This window comes from Ovis aries, chromosome 6 (assembly GCF_016772045.2).
Source record: "Ovis aries strain OAR_USU_Benz2616 breed Rambouillet chromosome 6, ARS-UI_Ramb_v3.0, whole genome shotgun sequence".
In the NCBI taxonomy this organism is placed as follows: domain Eukaryota; kingdom Metazoa; phylum Chordata; class Mammalia; order Artiodactyla; family Bovidae; genus Ovis; species Ovis aries.
In genome coordinates, this window is record NC_056059.1 from 95,203,200 (window position 1) to 95,223,531 (window position 20,332).

At 38.9% G+C, this 20,332-nt stretch overlaps 1 long non-coding RNA gene across 1 annotated transcript in view; it reads right to left on the minus strand.

The window, feature by feature from the left end:
• LOC132660014 (uncharacterized) overlaps positions 1-9,832 on the minus strand; it is a 47,441-nt gene extending 37,609 nt beyond the window's left edge. The window contains exon 1 of the long non-coding RNA XR_009601159.1: positions 9,620-9,832. This is a non-coding gene — a long non-coding RNA (uncharacterized LOC132660014). The remainder of the gene's footprint in view (positions 1-9,619) is intronic.
• Positions 9,833-20,332: the final 10,500 nt, after the last annotated feature.

Here is a 20,332-nt window from a genome sequence, read left to right on the forward strand (position 1 = left end):
AGCTCATGAGCTTTTGGCAGACTGTACATCCTTGCTCTTGCTGTACTGAGTCTTTTGTTTTCCTATTACTGTAGGTGTAGGACCACCCCTTTTTAAATATTGGAATATAATTGCTTTATAATTTTGTGTTAGTTTCTGCTCTACCATGAAGTGAATGTACCACCCCTCTCTACCTGCTTGGACCTCCGTTTCTCCCATCCCACCCATCTAAGTCATCACAGAGCACCGAGCTGAGCTCCCTGTACTGGAAGCTGCTGCCTACTAGCTATCTATTTCACATGTGGTAGTGTATTTATATCAAACCTAATCTCCCAATTCATCCCAGCTTCCGCTTCCCCTGCCCCATGTTCGCACATCCATTTTCTACCTCTGTATCTCTATTCCTGCCCTTCAAGTAGGTTCATCTGTACCATTTTTGTCAATTCCACATATGTGTATTGATATACAACATTTGCTTTATTGTGTCTGACTTACTTCACCCTGGATGATAGACTCTAAGCCCATCCACATCTCTACAAATGACCCGCTTTCATTTCTTTTTATGGCTGAGTAATATTCCATTATATATATATATGTCACACATCTTCTTTATCCTTTCATCTGTCAGTGGACAACCATTTAATAGCTAGAAGCTGCCACATTCCCTGCCATCTGGTCCCTTCATCTGCAAAGCCAGCAATGGAAAAATCTCCCTCACATCAAATCTTTCTCTTGTTCCAAACCTCTGACTTCCTCTTTGCTCCTATCTATGCACCCATACTGTTTCAGGGGTTTGTCTGATTAGGTCTGGCCCACCCAGATAATCTCACTTTCTTAAAGTCAATGGTGCTACATAACACAATCTAATTATATACATAAAATCTACAAGATTCACAGTCCCAGCAATACTATACAAAAATGTACACTGGGGTGGCGATCTCAGAAGCCATTTTAGAATTCTGTCTACTAGGGTTGCTTTAGGGATTCCCTGGTGGCTCAGACAGTAAGGCGTCTGCCCACAATGTGGGAGACCTGGATTCGATCCCTAGCTTGGGAAGATCCCCTGGAGAAGGAAATGGCAACCCACTCCAGTATTCTTGCCTAGAAAATCCCATGGATGGAGGAACCTGGTGGGCTACAGACCATGGGGTTGCAAAGAGTCGGATACAACTGAGCAACTTCATGGAGGTTTTATGGAGGGTTGCTTTAAGGGCTAAATAAGATAACATGGCGGAGAAGGCAATGGCATCCCACTCCAGTACTTTTGCCTGGAAAATCCCATGGATGGAGGAGCCTGATAGACTGCAGTTCATGGGGTCGCTAAGAGTCAGACACAGCTGAGGGACTTCACTTTCACTTTTCACTTTCATGCATTGGAGAAGGAAATGGCAACCCACTCCAGTGATGGGGGAGCCTGGTGGGCTGCCATCTATGGGGTCGCACAGAGTCAGACACAACTGAAGCGACTTAGCAGTAGCAGCAAGATGACATGGAAAAACACTTATTTGAATATCTGGCCCTTAATAGAAGCCTAACAAACTGATTTATCCTGATTATGATACTGTGGAGAAGGAAAGACAAATGAACTACTAACTAGTCAGATGACCCACCGGAAATCACCAGTTCTGTAGATCAATAATTATAATATATCAGCAACTTCATATGGTCCTATTTACCATATCTACTCAATAGCACATTTCACAAAACATTGAATAAACACCTCTAGGGTGATTTTTAGTCCATAATTTATTCATTCTCTTCTTTCATTCATTCATCCGTAGCAATGTAGAGCTTACAGAAAGGAACAAGGTAACGATCCCTAAACCTTTTAAAACTTTAGGATCTAGTGGATTTGAGTCCTTATAGATTTTAACAGTGCAGTTGATATTAAACAAAGCTGCTTCTGACAGAGCTAAAAGAAGCAACACATATAGCAATTTCATGTGTCTAACCTCACATTGTTTATAATCCTATGACAAAAACAAATGGAAACGATAAATTTAGAAGCAACTCTGTACTACACAGGCTCTGTGACAAATGGAGTTTATAGTCTTGGCAAGCCGCCCCCAAGGTTTTCCAGCGTTAGCTGGCATCTTAGTTTGGAAATACCTTTCCTAGTTTCTCAGCAACAGTTAAGATATGACAAACAATCCCAGTGTCTCCTTTTTTGGCTTCAAATAAAATAGCATAAACATATTTAAACATCTATCTTCTTCTGGCTTCTAAAAATCCTCTTTCTTATGAGCACTTAATTCATGGCTCTGTACACCTTACAAGAGTCTCCCAAGGAGAGCTGTCCAAACTTTCCTGGAAACTTTAAAGCTTCCTTTGTAATATGATTCAGAATTCTGTTCTTTCCCAGTCTGTTTTCCATTATTTCATTGGTCAGGATGTGGGAAATAGTTGCTGCAGATAAGACTCATCATTTTACTTTGCCAATGGCAACTTATTTGACTTATATTGTAATGTAAAGACAGCTCTGAAATTATTATTAACATCATTGTGTTGATATAATTACAACAATAAAGCATATGGTAGATATTTTAGACACAGTCTCATCTAATCCTCATCCTCATCATACTTCGAATTCTTTTTTATTGTTATAATTAACCTACAATATGGGATTAGTTTCAAATTTCACTTTGAATTCTTTTTGCAGCATCCTCAAGCAGTTGCCATGCAACCTCTTATCGAACACGGAGATAAAGAAATCACTAGCAAAGAAGTATTGCTCACACTTTTTATTCTTAACTTCCAAGCTGAAAAAATAAAAAGAGTGTATTAGTCTTCATTGCTGAACTTACAGTCTTTTGTGTTGGGATTGTGGATAAGCAAAAATAGACCTCCCTACCCTCCCCAGATACACACAGATTAGATTAAATCTCAAACTTAATTAGCCAAGAACACAAATAATTAACAGAAGCAAGACTGACCAAACAAGTCAGAAACAGATGTAATTTATCTTAATGTGACTTTTTCTGGGCCTCCAGTTTTCAAAAAGATAGACGCTAACAACAGTTTGAGCAGGGCAGAATAGTGCCTGGTCTGAGATGACAGTCTGATTTTTCTTGCCACAAGCTTTCTTAAAAATTATTTATTTATTTCCTTTCAGCTCTGTAAGCATTTGTGCTTTTGTGGACTTTGCTGTGTAATACTGTATCTAGTACAGTGGTACATTATTTCAAGTCTAGGAAGTCTAGAAGACAGCATAAAAGCAGTGGTGATGTAGCTGGTATTACACTCTGTCATTGTCTTAAAAGCATATTACAAAACTCCAAATTTCTATGAGCATACCCTGACCATCCCCACACCGCAGTTTCTCTTTATTAACTTATTTACAAATAAATCACTCACATCAGGTGAATTATCTGCACCACTTTTGTAATGGACATCATCTTTAAGATTATGTGTTCAAAATGGTTCTTTCCTCCTGTAAATCTGCTTCTTTTCCCAATATCGCTTTTCATATTAATGACATCATTATTATTCTGACCTCCCAAGTGGCTCCAACAGTAAAGAATCTGCCTGCAGTGCAGGAGACCCAGGTTTGATCCTTAGGTAGGGAAGATCCTCTGGAGAAGGAAATGGCTACTCACTCCAGTATTTTTGCCTGGAGAATTCCGTGGACAGAAGAGCCTGGAGGGCTACAGTCCGTAGGGTCGCACAGAGTCAGATACAACTTGAGCAGCTAACACTAACATCCAAGTTAAATTCATCAAACTGACTTCTTAAATCCCAAATCAAAGTTGTCATTAAGTTGAGATATCTTGGCTAGCTATTTTCTGTCCACAACTGCTGACACAGTCTAAATTTATATTTTATCTTGCTGTCATAGCCTAGTATATTGAGTCTACTCCATCACAAAAAGCAAAAAACATCATTTTTCCCCCCCATGCCACTTCCTTGGTCAAGAATCTGCAATGAATCATTTTCCATAGTATCAGGAAATATGACCAAAATATTGTTTAACACTTTCTGCATGAAGGGTCAAAAGATCTGATCTATTTCTTATCATGGAACATTTTTATGTTTAATGTCATCATGTTTGTTTCCTTTATAGCCTTTCCACAACTTGAAAGGACACATTTCTTTGTTTAATGATGTATTTATTATTTAATTAAACTGTAAGCTTCGCAAAGGCAAGAGCCAGGCCTTTTTATTCACTGTGTATCTTGTGCCTACTATGGGTTCAGTTCAGTTTATTTCAGTCGCTTAGTCGTGTCCGACTCTTTGCAACCCCATGAATCGCAGCACGCCAGGCCTCCCTATCTGTCACCATCTCCAGGAGTTCACTCAAACTCAAACCCATTGAGTCAGTGATATCATTCAGTCATCTCATCCTCTGTCGTCCCCTTCTCCTCCTGCTCCCAATCCCTCCCAGCATCAGAGTCTTTTCCAATGAGTCAACACTTTGCATGACGTGGCCAAAGAACCAGAGGTTCAGCTTTAGCATCATTCCTTCCAAAGAAATGCCAGGGCTGATCTCCTTTAGAATGGACTGGTTGGGTCTCCTTGCAGTCCAAGGGACTCTCAAGAGTCTTCTCCAATACCACAGTTCAAAAGCATCAATTCTTTGGCACTTAGCTTTCTTCACAGTCCAACTCTCACTTCCATACATGACCACTGGAAAAACCGTAGCCTTGACTAAATGGACCTTTGTTGACAAAGTAATGTCTCTGCTTTTGAACATGCTATCTAGGTTGGTCATAACTTTTCTTCCAAGGAGTAAACGTCTTTTAATTTCATGGCTACAGTCACCATCTGCAGTGATTTTGGAGCCCAAAAAGATAAAGTCTGATACTGTTTCCACTGTTTCCCCATCTATTTCCCATGAAGTGATGGGACCAGATGCCATGATCTTTGTTTTCTGAATGTTGAGCTTTAAGCCAACTTTTTCACTCTCCTCTTTCACTTTCATCAAGAGGCATTTTAGTTCCTCTTCACTTTCTGCCATAAGAGTGGTGTCATCTGCATATCTGAGGTTATTGATATTTCTCCCGGCAATCTTGATTCCAGCTTGTGCTTCTTCCAGCCCAGTGTTTCTCATGATGTACTCTGCATTAAAGTTAAATAAGCCGGGTGACAATATACAGCCTTGACGTACTCATTTTCCTATTTGGAACCAGTCTGCTGTTCCATGTCCAGTTCTAACTGTTGCTTCCTGACAACACTATAGGTTATTGTATGCTAAAGCTGAAGCTCCAATACTATGTCCATCTCATGCGAAGAGCTGACTTTTTGGAAAAGACCCTGATGCTGGGGAAGATTGAAAGAAGGGGAGGGGGAGAACAGAGGATGAGATGGTTGGATGCCATCACAGACTCAATAGACATGAGTATGAACAAACTCCTGGAGATGGTGAAGGACAGGGAAACCTGGCGTGTTCCAGTACCTGAGGTTGCAAAGAGCTGGACATGACTGAGCGATGGGACACTAGGCAAATACAATGAAATAATGCCATTAACAGCAACATGGACTGACCTAGAGATTGTCATAGTGAGTGAAGTAAGTAGACAGAGAAGGAGAAATATCATATCACCTCCCTTATATGTGGACTCTGAGAAGAAACAATACAAATGAACTTATTTACAAAACAGAAACAGACTCACAGAGTTAGAGATTGAATTCATGGTTACCAGGGGGAAAAGTTAGGGAGAAGGGTAGTTAGGGAGTTTGGGATTGACATGTGTGCTTCTATATTTAAAATGGATAATCAACAAGTCTGACTATATAGCACAGGGAACTCTGCTCTATGTTATGTGGAATCCTAGATGGAAGGGGAGTCTGGGGGAGAATGGATATATGTATATGTATGGCTGAGTGCCTTTGCTGTCCACCTGAATCTGTCTCAACATTGTTAACTGACTATCAGTTCAATTCAGCCACTTAGTCATGTCTGACTCATTGCAATCCCATGGACTCCAGCACACCAGGATTCCCTGTCCATCAGCAACTCCTGGAGCCTGCTTAGACTCATGTCTATCAAGTGGGTGATGCCATCCAATCATCTCATCCTCTGTCGTCCCCTTCTCCTCCTGCCTTCAACGTTTCCCAGCATCAGGGTCTTTTCCAATGGGTTAGTTCTTTACATCAGGTGGCCAAGTATTGGAGCTTCAGCTTCAGCATCCCAGTGAATAGTCAGGACTGATTTCCTTTAGGATGGACTGGTTGGATCTCCTTGCAGTCCAAGGGACTCTCAAGAGTCTTCTCCAATAATGAGTGATGTTGAGCATCTTTTCATGTGTTTGTTAGCCATCCGTATGTCTTCTTTGGAGAAATGTCTGTTTAGTTCTTTGGCCCATTTTTTGATTGGGTCGTTTATTTTTCTGGAGTTGAGCTGCAGAAGTTGCTTGTATATTTTTGAGATTAGTTGTTTGTCAGTTGCTTCATTTGCTATTATTTTCTCCCATTCAGAAGGCTGTCTTTTCACCTTGCTTATATTTTCCTTTGTTGTGCAGAAGCTTTTAATTTTAATTAGATCCCATTTGTTTATTTTTGCTTTTATTTCCAGAATTCTGGGAGGTGGATCATAGAGGATCCTGCTGTGATTTATGTCTGAGAGTGTTTTGCCTATGTTCTCCTCTAGGAGTTTTATAGTTTCTGATCTTACATTTAGATCTTTAATCCATTTTGAGTTTATTTTTGTGTGCAGTGTTAGAAAGTGATCTAGTTTCATTCTTTTACAAGTGGTTGACCAGTTTTCCCAGCACCACTTGTTAAAGAGATTGTCTTTACTCCATTGTATATTCTTGCCTCCTTTGTCAAAGATAAGGTGTCCATATGTGTGTGGATTTATCTCTGGGCTTTCTATTTTGTTCCATTGATCTATATGTCTGTCTTTGTGCCAGTACCATACTGTCTTGATGACCGTGGCTTAGAGAAATGCAAATCAAAACCACAATGAGGTACCACTTCACACCAGTCAGAATGGCTGCGATCCAAAAATCTGCAAGCAATAAATGCTGGCGAGGGTGTGGAGAAAAGGGAACCCTCCTACACTGTTGGTGGGAATGCAAACTAGTACAGCCACTATGGAGAACAGTGTGGAGATTCCTTAAAAAATTGCAAATAGAACTACCTTATGACCCAGCAATCCCACTTCTGGGAATACACACCGAGGAAACCAGAATTGAAAGAGACACATGTACCCCAATGTTCATCGCAGCACTGTTTATAATAGCCAGGACATGGAAACAACCTAGATGTCCATCAGCAGATGAATGGATAAGAAAGCTGTGGTACATATACACAATGGAGTATTACTCAGCCGTTAAAAGAATTCATTTGAATCAGTTCTGATGAGATGGATGAAACTGGAGCCGATTATACAGAGTGAAGTAAGCCAGAAAGAAAAACACCAATACAGTATACTAACACATATATATGGAATTTAGGAAGATGGCAATGACGACCCTGTATGCAAGACAGTGAAAGAGACACAGATGTGTATAACGGACTTTTGGACTCAGAGGGAGAGGGAGAGGGTGGGATGATTTGAGAGAATGACATTCTAACATGTATACTATCATTTGAATTGAATCGCCAGTCTATGTCTGACGCAGGATGCAGCATGCTTGGGGCTGGTTCATGGGGATGACCCAGAAAGATGTTATGGGGAGGGAGGTGGAGGGGGTTCATGTTTGGGAATGCATGTAAGAATTAAAGATTTTAAAATTTAAAAATAAAAAATTAAAATGGTAAAAAAAAAAAAAAAAGAGTCTTCTCCAACACCACAGTTCAAAAGCATCAGTTCTTTGGCGCTCAGCTTTCTTTATGATCCAACTCTCACATCCATACATCACTACTGCAAACACCATAGCTTTGACTAGACAGACCTTTATTGGCAAAGTAATGTCTCTGCTTTTTAATATGCTGTCTACTTAATATAATTGACTGTACTCCAATATAAAATAAAAAGTGTTTTAAAAGGCAAATAGAAGGTGCTCAATAAACACTTTTGATTTAATGGAGAAAGGAAGTAAGGACAAAAGGAAGGAGAAGAGGAGGTAGGCATTATCCTCCTGGTCTCCTCACATGAGCACACCACCTATTTCCTTCTCCACCCCCATTTCATGCATATACTTCCAGATAATTCTTTGCTTTTTTTTTTCACTACATCTCTTCCCTCTATAGCTCCCTACTTTTTCTCCACATCAAATACTGTCACAGGACAAGTCACATCTCATCTGAGCTTCTCCTGATTCTATGTACCTTCCAACCAGAGACATGTCTCATATTTAATGAAAAGTTACGTATCCACGTGTCTAATTTTAAGCACCTGGTTACATATTTTCTTACACTGCTGTATAATCATTGGATATTTGTTATTGTTTCTGCAAATAGACTGTCTCTCCAGTTATTTGTCCTCTCCCTGTCTGCTATCAGAGTCCTTCAGCACTCTTTCTCCTCTCTGCGCTGCGTTATGTTAATCTGTATTTCCCAGACTCCCTACTCTCGGCTTCCCAGTAAGTTTAGCATTGAGAGAAACTCATGGAAGTTGAGGGAGAGGAGAAGCTGGGGTGTTTCTGTTTCCAGAGACTATTCTTACAGGTACTATATTTTATCCACGGCTTCATCTCCTGCTGGGCAGCCACTGCTGTGGTTCTACCTTCTTCAGATGCCCTAGTTTCTGGGTTCTAGTAATATAATCTCTCCCTTTGTTTTGCTCTCCATTGGGAAAGTAAGGGCTTCCTGCTGTAGCTAATTTCTGGGTTACTCCAATCAAAACCGGTTCAGCTGTTCTTCTATTCATGTATCAGAAATTCCTTTTATCGACTTTCTTGTGTTTGAAGGACTTCAAATAATTTCTTTTTTTTTTTTCTGGCAGGATCCTGACCAATATAATATGCCTTCTTTAACTGTTTTCTAGGATATGAAATGTTCCTATATCCTTCCATACAGAGCAGGTCATATAAAGTTGCTTATGTATGTTCATTGTTTTTTTTTTTTAATGAGCTTTACATACTTTTATCAGAAACAGTCACCTGGAAAATATTCCACTGTTTCCTATAAACAAGATTCATATAGTGTATTCCCCCAGTTCTTAAAGGAATGTCGTTTAGCTTTCTTCTGGGGTAAATAAAGGTGAGATGATTTTGACTAGCTCACAAACATCACGGAAAATAAGTGTGTTCTCTGTGTTTAACATTACACATAAAATAGTGTTTCCACTTTCTCTCGTTTTGTGTACTGAGGCACATCCTGATCATCTATAGAAAAAGTGTTATTAATAGCTAAGACTCTAAAGGCAAGAATTAAACTGTGATTAAAGTTGCAGTGTGTGCTCTTAAGTACAATTCAATGTGTCAATTAATAAACAAGATCCATTTAAATTACTTTACCCCCTTCACTAGAAATGAAACAAAGCTTCTTTTAACAAACATCTTTTAAAGGAATCTTTTTTTTCATGCTTCATCCCACTACTGATTGAATCACATGAGACTATTTCCCACTGTCTTCTACTTTTGTAAAAGGACAGTATAGTTCATGACTGAGTATAAAATAGAGGTGTAAAATCTCAGCATAAAGTAAAACAAGGCTCTAAAAGATTGGAAATAAGAAGATCAAGCAAAAAACAAACAACCTAAAAAGCAAGATGAGGCTCTAAAAAGACTGGAAAGAGTGGTGGAAAGATACTCACCCCACGGCTGCTCAGGACTAGAAGTGTAGTCTTAATTAAATCAGGGAAATGCTTAGTTTCCCTTCACGCTCCTCATTTTCAACATGCAGGAATGGGCTGGATTGAATGATCTGTCAAGACTCCAGCTGAAAAGATAGATTTAAACAAACAAAAAGCAGAACTGGTGACACCTCTCTTTTGATTCCAGTACAAAAGCAGTCACACAGCCTTTGTGACTCAAAGGAGTATTGACGTAGGAATACATAATAGGAGACGCCAACAAAATATTTTTCATTTTTGAACCAGTCCTTTCACAGACAATGAGACACTGAGTAAACTGAGAAGCAATCACATTTTGCATGGCAACAGGTAAACAAAGTTAGAATATTCAAGATTGAAAAAAGGCAATGCTTAGTTAGTGCTATTACATAATTTTAAAGCTATAAGAGATCTTGAAACACAGTCCAGAGGGCTTTTTTTTTTTTTAACTTTCTAAGGAAATCATTCTATCATTGGGAAATCATTCTATCATTGGGAAATCATTCTATCATTGGGAAATCATTGGAAAGTTATAGAATCTCTTTCCTGATTAAAACCACAAAACAAAAACTAAACATATACACTGAGAAAATTGTACATACAGATTCTGGGTGTTCATAAACCTACTGAAGTCTACCCCTGCAAATCCTGAGCAATTCATCTCCATCATTTACCAGGTTAGAGACTTGATACTCACAGGATTTAAATAGATAACCCAAAGACACCAGGCTATTTATGACAAAAAGTGTACTAAAACACAATCTCTCACTTAACTACTCTTTCTATTTCAAACTGCCTCTTATTTGGCTAGGAAATGTTAACAATTAATATCATTAATGAAATAATAAAGATGATTATTAATTAACTTTGTTGTTGTTCAGTTGCTAAATGGTGTCCAACTCTTTGTGACCCATAGACTGTAGCACACCAGGCTCCTCTGTCTTCCACTATCTACCGGAGTTTGCTCAAATTCATGTTCTTTGAGCCAGTGAAGCCATCCAACCATCTCATCCTCTGCTGCTCCCTTCTCTTTTTACCCTCAATCTTTCCCAGCATCACAGTCTTTTCCAATGAGTCAGCTGTTCCTTTTAGGAGGCCAAAGTATTGGAGTTTCAGCTTCAGCATCAGCGTTAATATTACTGATGTAAAAAATAAAAAGTATCATTTGAACCAAGTGGTAAAATGTCTACAATATAAGATGGGGAAAAAAAATCACTAATGGAAATCTTGAAGCAAATGTGAGAAAAGCTAGTAGAGAATGTAGTAGGTACTTTTTTTTTCCTAAAAATAGTGTAGCTCAGAAAGCTTCCTGTCCAAAGCACAGATCAGCAAACAAAAGGTAATGTCAAAATTAGTTCTCCTTTCTATTTAAATTGATTGAATATCCTGATGAAATTCCACAGCCATCCTTTAAGTTTTCTTTTCTTACATACAACTTCTCTTAACTCCAGGGGTTCAGCTCCCCTGGGAAATGCAGCAGAGGGACCCCTTGTTGATCCTTGGCTCCTGCCTCTTAATCTTCTTTCTCTTCTTTCCTCCTGCATCACAAAAGAGTACCAGCAGGGGAACTACCTAGGATTCCAGGAGAGGGTAAAAAACAGAGCACATAAAATCAGTATCACATTTAGCAAAGAGGAGTTATGGGAAAGACCATGAATATGGCAAATATATTACATTTCTATGTATTACAGGTTCAACAAGTGGCTCAGATGGTAGTGTCTGTCTACAATGTGAGAGACCCAGACTCGAGCCCTGGGTTGGGAAGATCCCCTGGAGAAGGAAATGGCAATCCACTCCAGTACTATTGCCTGGAAAATCCCATGGACAGAGGAGCCTTGTAGGCTACAGTCTTTGGGGTCACAAAGAGTGGGACACGACTGAGCGACTTCACTTCACTTTTGCTTTATACAATTAGTTTTTAAATTAGTTAAGAGACAAAAAGAGATAAGAAATACACTTTTATACTCTTTCACAATTATATTATCTAATTCCACAACTGCATAATTACCTTTATAGTGTTCTTTGTTTTCTTGTGTGGATTTGAAAAAAAAAGATCATTTGCTTTTAGCCTGAAAAATTTTCTTTAGATTTCTCAAAGATAGGGCTGCGATTAATGCATTCTTTCACTTTTAGCTTATCTTTTAACATCTTTTTTCTACTTGTATTTTTGAACAATAACTTTGCTGCATTTAGGATTCTTGGTTGACAGTTACGATTTTGAGCCCATTGGATGTGTTCTCTCACTGATGTCTGACCTCCACTATTTCTGATGAGAATACGCCTGTTTATTTTAGTGGGGTTCCCTGTAAGTAATGAGCTATTTTCTTCTTGCTGCTTTCAAGATTTTCCTCCTTGCCTTTGACTTTCACCATTTTTACTCTTACTTGTCTGTCTATGGATCTCTTTGCATTTATCCTTTGAGTTTGCTGAACTTCATGGATGTGTAATGTTTTCCAATATATTTTGTGAATTTTCAACTGCTATTTCTTCACATTTTTGTTTTGCTCTTATCTCTCCTCTCCTTCTGGTATTCACTTTGTGTGCATTGATGTACTTAGTACTGTCTCATATTCCTCTGAGTGTCTAGTTTTCTTCATTCTTTTTTTTTTTCTTTCTGCTTTTCAGGTTGCACAATCTCTGTCAATTTATTTTCTTTTTTTTTTATTTTTTAAATTTTAAAATCTTTAATTCTTACATGCATTCCCAAACATGAACCCCCCTCCCACCTCCCTCCCCGTAACATCTTTCTGGGTCATCCCCATGCACCAGCCCCAAGCATGCTGCATCCTGCGTCAGACATAGACTGGCGATTCAATTCACATGATAGTATACATGTTAGAATGTCATTCTCCCAAATCATCCCACCCTCTCCCTCTCCCTCTGAGTCCAAAAGTCCGTTATACACATCTGTGTCTCTTTCCCTGTCTTGCATACAGGGTCGTCATTGCCATCTTCCTAAATTCCATATATATGTGTTAGTATACTGTATTGGTGTTTTTCTTTCTGGCTTACTTCACTCTGTATAATCGGCTCCAGTTTCATCCATCTCATCAGAACTGATTCAAATGAATTCTTTTTAACGGCTGAGTAATACTCCATTGTGTATATGTACCACAGCTTTCTTATCCATTCATCTGCTGATGGACATCTAGGTTGTTTCCATGTCCTGGCTATTATAAACAGTGCTGCGATGAACATTGGGGTACATGTGTCTCTTTCAATTCTGGTTTCCTCGGTGTGTATGCCCAGAAGTGGGATTGCTGGGTCATAAGGTAGTTCTATTTGCAATTTTTTAAGGAATCTCCACACTGTTCTCCATAGTGGCTGTACTAGTTTGCATTCCCACCAACAGTGTAGGAGGGTTCCCTTTTCTCCACACCCTCTCCAGCATTTATTGCTTGCAGATTTTTGGATCGCAGCCATTCTGACTGGTGTGAAGTGGTACCTCATTGTGGTTTTGATTTGCATTTCTCTAATAATGAGTGATGTTGAGCAACTTTTCATGTGTTTGTTAGCCATCCGTATGTCTTCTTTGGAGAAATGTCTATTTAGTTCTTTGGCCCATTTTTTGATTGGGTCGTTTATTTTTCTGGAATTGAGCTGCATAAGTTGCTTGTATATTTTTGAGATTAGTTGTTTGTCAGTTGCTTCATTTGCTATTATTTTCTCCCATTCCGAAGGCTGTCTTTTCACCTTGCTTATATTTTCCTTTGTTGTGCAGTCAATTTATTTTCAGCTTTGTTAATTATTTCTTCTGCTTTCATAAGTCTGCTGTTGAGCTCCTCAAATGAAATTTTCATTGAAAATTTCAGCTCCAGAATTTCCATGTAGTTCCTTTTTCATCATTTATAGCTCCTTGGTACTTTGTGCTTGTTGCAACATTGCCATTATGCCTTTCTTTACCTCTTTAGTCAGTTTCCTTTTCATTTCTTAAGCATATGTGTAATGCTACTTTGAGTCTTTATCTATTAAACCTGACATCTAGCCACTTACAGTCTGCTTTTTTCCCCAATGTATAGGTGATATGTTCTTGTTTATTTGCATGTCTCAGAATTATTTGTTGGAAATGGCTCTGAAGCTGGATGTGAGGACAATGTTAAGACATACTGCTTTGGAGCTGAATGCTGAATGGCAGGTGGGGGGTGGGGAGCAAACAGTAACCTCAGGTCTTCTCAGCTTGCATCTCTCAGTATGGAATCTCCACCTTGCAGTCAAGGGAAAGGACAGGCTTCAGTGTTCTCAGTGATGCTTTACTCAAGGTAGAGCCCCTGTCCCATGAGTGGGAGTTGAGTAGAAGAAAGGAGCCCCCACCTATCAGTCAGGCTTGCTGGTAATTTAGGTTCAGCAAGAAACAACAGAACAGGATGAGAAATGCTGTTGTCCTGCCCCTTCTAAGAGAACAGCCCTCTAACTTGGAGCTTGCATGAGAGGGAGTCCTGTGTTCTTGATCACACAAGTTTGGAGTGGAGTTTCTATCTCACTAAGATGGGAGAGCAAAGAAGGGAGTCAGTCTTGGTTCAAATACCATTGATTCTTATGGTTCTTGCCAAATTTTAGTAGATTGTCTTGAATGAATATTCTTCATTAGCTGTATGCCCTTAGGTCCATTTCCAGAAACTTTAAAGGGTTGTATGTGTGTTTACATTTTTAAGAGTTTTTGCTGGAAAGCAGGTTCACAGAGCCCTCCACACTGTCATACTGAAGGTAGAGCCTCCACATTACTTTGCTTTTTTTTGGAAATTTTGAAATACTTTGAAAATAAACACTGTGAATTAAATATTATCCTTATTTTATAAAGAAAGTATTATTTCATATCACAATCCATCTGTGAGCAAGAATTTGAATAGAGTTCTGACAAACGCAGACTTCAAAACCCCTACTGTTAATATATTATACTAACTAAATTAATAGCAAAGAAGGGATATAAAAGATAAATGATTACTTTGGGAAAACACAGATTTTGAAATGCAGAGACCTGTTACCTATTATAGTAGGCATTGTTAATGAGCAGTAAACTTGTATTGTTTTATATTCTGAGTACTGATGAAGTGTCTGGTAGTACAGATTACTTAATAAGCTTGTTGCCAAATTAATACAAAAATGAATTGTGATGAAGGAAATTTTACCAGCTTTGTCCTTTTCATTTTTAATTTTACCTGGTGATAATTTTAAGATAAGATATGATAATTTGTAGATTATGAGGAGAACTTCTACATGGAAACACTGGAGGTAAATAATCTGAAAAACAAGAGTATACAAGTAAAGATAAATCAAGTCTAAGAACAGTTAGTAAGATCATTCATAGGTTTTATATCAACCTTTGATATTTCAAGACAATGGCAAGCACAAGAATAAATAAGCAGCCAGCTTGCAACCTTGGATACTTTTTATTATCTACAAATTGTCATGAAACTTTTAATTAAGCTAGAGAGTAAAATTAAATTAAACAATGATGTTTTTCTTAACATACAGTTATAAGTGTTATGTTTCCTAGATAATTATGTCATAGAATATATATCTTGATGCAAGAGACCTGGATTCAATCCCTGGGTAGAGAAGATCCCATGGAGAAGGAAATGGCAACCCACTCCACTGTTCTTGCCTGGAAAAATCCCATGGACAGAAGAGCTTGGCAGGCTATAGTCCATGAGGCTGCAAAGAGTTGGATACAACTGAGCACTTGTTTTGTAGACAATTATATCACAGAATATATATCATACATATATATACATTCTATTTTATGTAATAAAATATACAACCACATATACTTATGATCAGTTTTATAAAGGATACATTCTGTGCTAAGTTTCTTGTATACTATAACCCTTGCTGAATTGTATATATTTTAATTAATAATTCAATATATATATTTGGTTTTCTTTATTTTGAGCAATATTTTTAAAGTATGAAAAATTTAAAAAGAAATATTTAAGAACCTATATACCTTATATGGATGAGGTTGACACACTTGAAGAGTGAAAATGTTAGTCGCTCAGTCATGTCCCACTCTTTGTGACCCCATGGACTACAGCCAGCCAGGCTCCTCTCTCCGATTCTCCAGGCAAGTTTACTGGAGTGTGTAGCCATTCCCTTCTCCAGGGTATCTTCTTGATCCAGGGATTGAATCTGGGTCTCCTGAATTGCAGGCAGGTTCTTTACCTTCTGAGTCACCAGGGAAGCCTGACACACTTAGTAAATTATAATAAATGGCACCCTACAATCTGATAGAAGTTACGGAAATTACTGGCATTACAGTCAGGACAGCATTTATCCAAATAGGATACTCAGGCCATCTGCAAAAGATCTCATCAGTGTAGGACTCTAAGCCCCACTCTGCATTCTTCACGTTAGAATCTCTGAGGATATGACCCAGGAATCCTTAGTGTCAATCATATACTTCCTGGGTGACCCTTCCACGTATGAATACTCAAGAACCATGGATTAAACAACCAAATCCTAGTAAAGGTACCCTAAACATTCAACCTATTCCCTGAATATCAACGGTCATACAGGAATAAGACCTCTGAAGGAGACATGAGAGCAATCAGAGAGGTGAAGGGGTAATCGCTGATGAAAGTTTCTTTACCAGTATTCAGAGTTAATATGTTAAAAAGTACATTAGCAAAGCAGAATATAGAAATAGAAAATAGCTTTTATTTGGTATAAATAAATTACAAACCACATACATAATCAGAACAAATGAAAAATATGTTTAGTGTGTGAACAAGAATAATTACAGTCCCTCAACCAGTCTTGGCATATGATACAGTAATTTAAGGTTGATATTTCTGTTTTGACAGTAGACTTATAAAGGGGATGAAAGACAAAAAAAAAAAAACACCTGATTTCTCCTTTCTTATGTTAGGTTAAATGGGTCATGGCATACTGAAGAACTAGCATTTCATCAAAGGTCATTTAAATCAAAGCATTATAATTATTCACTTTTTACAGATACTAATTATAATTTCACTCATGCTTTTCAGTATTTCAAAATAAAATTGCTCTTCATTTTTATGCCAAAACATCTTTACAAAAGTTGTTACAGATTATTTCCAATACCTTTTGCTCAGCCATTTGGCATCATCACTATTCAGGCAACAATGTTCATATGGTAATAGTTAAATTTGTTTCACTAGGGCCCTCTCATCCAAATTTTTCATTTCCAGCCTGCACATGCTGAACTCCAGAAAAGTGTTTTAATTGTTTTATTTAAATATGGATATTTCTAATTCAATTAATGTCAGATATGTTCCCCACCGTCCCCCTACCCTGCAAACCACCGCTTAAAGAATAGGCCTTACTCTATAAATATAAGACTCTTTAGATCATATTTTTTAGCTTACAGTTACTCAGGCGGACTTGGGTTTGACTTTCAACACTGCCTCTTCTTAGCTGGATGCCATTAGGAGAGTGCAAACCTCTTTGAAACTCACTTTTGTCATCTCAGTTTGTAACCTCCAGAGTTGTTCAGGTGTGATTTGAAACTGTCCCCTGTCCAGGGAGGGCAGGGAGGGACCAAAGAAGGGAGCCTATATTGGTAGGTGGTCAGTTTAAGAAGCAAAGGAACTTACGTGAAAGATTTGTCTTGTGTGGCCACAGCAAGAGTAAATGTCCACACCCACATGCCAGAATCTTAAAAACGTATATAGAGGTCTTACCGGGGCTCAGCCATGTGTACTGTCCAGATAATCTTACAAACACACTGCTCTCTCAAGGGTCCAACCTTGAAAATGGCTCCCATTTAGGGTGTGATGGACAGAACATACATTCTGAGGATGGGGAAGGGGTGGAGAGCCTCCAACTGCAGGTTGTGGGTCAACCTACAGTCATGTTTTTCTCAATGACCATTTCCAACACCACCACTTTTAAAATGAAATAACACTCACTTTGCCTTGGTGTCAAGATTAAAGGAGTTAACTGAGTGTGCAAAACAGAGTACTAGTACAGATAATATCAATCGGTTAGTACTGGGTGCATGCTCAGTCGTGTCTGACTCTTGCAACCCCATGGACTGTAGCCCACCAGGCTCCTCTGTCCATGAACACTTTCAGGCAAGAACACTGGAGTAGGTTGCCATTTCCTACTCCACGGGATCTTCTCCACTTAAAGACTGAACTCGCATCTCCCGCATTTGCAGGTGGATTCTTTACCGCTGAGCCACCTGGTAAGCCCCAATTAGTTATTATTGCTGGCTAACAAATAATCTCAAAACTATAGAAATCAAAATTTCACTTTTCATTTCATTTTATAGATTAGGAACTTGAGGAATGCTTAGCTGAGCCATTCATCCTAAGGGTCTCTGATATGGATGCTCTCAGATGTTGGCTGGGAGACTCAGTCAAAAAAACATCTGAAAAGTCTGGCTGTGAAAGAAGACTCAAACTCTGACGCTTGGGGCTGATTTCAGGCTGGAGGCCTAGCTCTTGACTAAAGTGTGTACTTCTGTCTTCTCCAGCACTGAGGTATCAGCATAACCAGATTTACATGGTTTCTAAATACTCTCAGAGTGAGTTTTCTAAGAGAGCCAGGTGGAAGCGTCATAGTCTTTTCTGGTCTGAACTTGAAGTTACAGAGCGCACATCTACTAAATAGTACCCAATTGTAAAAGAATCACTAAAGCTGGTCCAGTTTCAAAGGGAGAGAAATTTAGACCCCAAATCTTGATGGGTAGAAGTTCAAACTATTTCTCTTAAAATCACCATATAGTCCTCCAGACTTAAGTTATACATAGTGCTATTTAGGTTAATTTTCTCTTAAGTTTTCACATTCATGTATCAGGTATATATAGTATATTAGATATATGTATATCCTTCTTATTTTTTATATATAATTTATATATAAATTCTCCTAATATTTGCATCTATTGGTCAGATGTAGATATTAAGAGTTTCCACTTACAGGTGTCAAGTATTAAAATAGATAATTAAAAGATTGGTATATCTTCTAGAGGACTAATATTTTTAAACATAGATGTTTAATTATAGATAAAGGCATTAACTAGACATTAAGATATTTAGATATTAAGATACTAAGATCTGTAGTAACCTCAGGGTTATATGAAATTACACCCTGAGAAAAAACATTATAAACAAAGAAGCTTCAATTGTGACTATATTCAGATACAAGAACAGATCAAAGATATTTTGTAAGGATATCTTATATTATGTATGTCATTTTTTGCTCCACCATATGGTAACTTTCAACTTTAATGTGTACCCTAGTGTTCTAATAACCCAGTGCTCCATGGGCTTGCTATAGTCATCAATAAACCATAGAGGCTAAAAGCAGAGCTGAATGTTTTCTAAGGACAGTTCAGTTCAGTTCAGTTCAGTCACTCAGTCGTGTCCGACTCTTTGTGACCCCATGAACTGCAGCACACCAGCATCCTTGTCCATCACCATCTCCCGGAGTTCACTCAAACTCATGTCCATTGAGTCTGTGATGCCATCCAGCCATCTCATCCTCTGTAGTCCCCTTCTCCTCCTGCCCCCAATCCCTCCCAGCTTCAGAGTCTTTTCCAATGAGTCAACTCTTCGCATGAGGTGGCCAAAGTACTGGAGTTTCATCTTTAGCATCGTTCCTTCCAAGGAACACCCAGGGCTTAACTCCTTTACAATGGACTGGTTGGATCTCCTTGCAGTCCAAGGACAAGGTCTTCACAAATGTGATAAATTTCCTAATGGTGATTTAGCTTGCTTGTCTTCTATAAATTAAAATGTGAATATTCAGTTCTGGAGCCTTCCCTAGGACACCAGACGACTATCGGGCCAGAGCTGCCCACCGTGAGCTGGGTATTATATAATCAACCAAGCCATAAGGTCCACTAGGCACAGCAGCTATCCTGTGTATAAATGGGGACAATGTTTATTTTGGGTTCAGACTTGAGCAGGTTCAGAAAGAACAAGCAAATTACGAGAACAGATTCCCTTGAAAATTGTCTTTCCTGTATCAGTGCCTTTTCTTCAGATCATACCTTCTAGAGGTTGCTGCTCTGGTGTATGCTGATATTTACTGGTGTATGTTGATATTCACCACCCAAGTCTCCCTTCAGGAATAAAGGATTCGTTATATCACACACTGTAATAGCTAGCCCTCAGCTGCCAGCCCTTTGGGAGTTTGCCTTAGCTGGACAGAGCTTCTTTTCCTAAGATCACTCCCTTCCTTGAGCACCTACTTTCAGTGACCACTGAAAAAGCATATAAAGACCCTGTTCTCGGGGCTTCCTTGGTGGCTCAGTGGTAAAGAATCCACCTGCCAACTCTGGAGAAACAGGTTCCATCCCTGATCCCACATGCCGCAGAGCAACTAAGCCCATGCACCACAACTACTGAGACTGCTTTGGAGCCTGGGAGCTGAGCTACTGAATCCCGTGCACCCAGAACATGTGCTGCACGATAAGGGAAGCCACTCCAATGAGAAGCTCACTCACTGCAATGAAGAGTAGCCCCCGCTCGCCACAACTGGAGAAAAGCCCTCACAGCAATGAAGACCCAGCACAGCCAAAAGTAATTTTTTTTAAAAGACCTGGTTCTCTTGTCTCAGTCAGGACAGTTCTCAAGAGTCTCCTGGTCTTCAGTCTTCTTGCAGGGCTGGTGGAGACACTCCAGAGAGAGAGAGGGCATCACAGTACCCATCTCTCTCTGCCCAATCCTGTCTCCCACCTTCCCCTTCCACAGCTATTATTCTTTAAAAAAA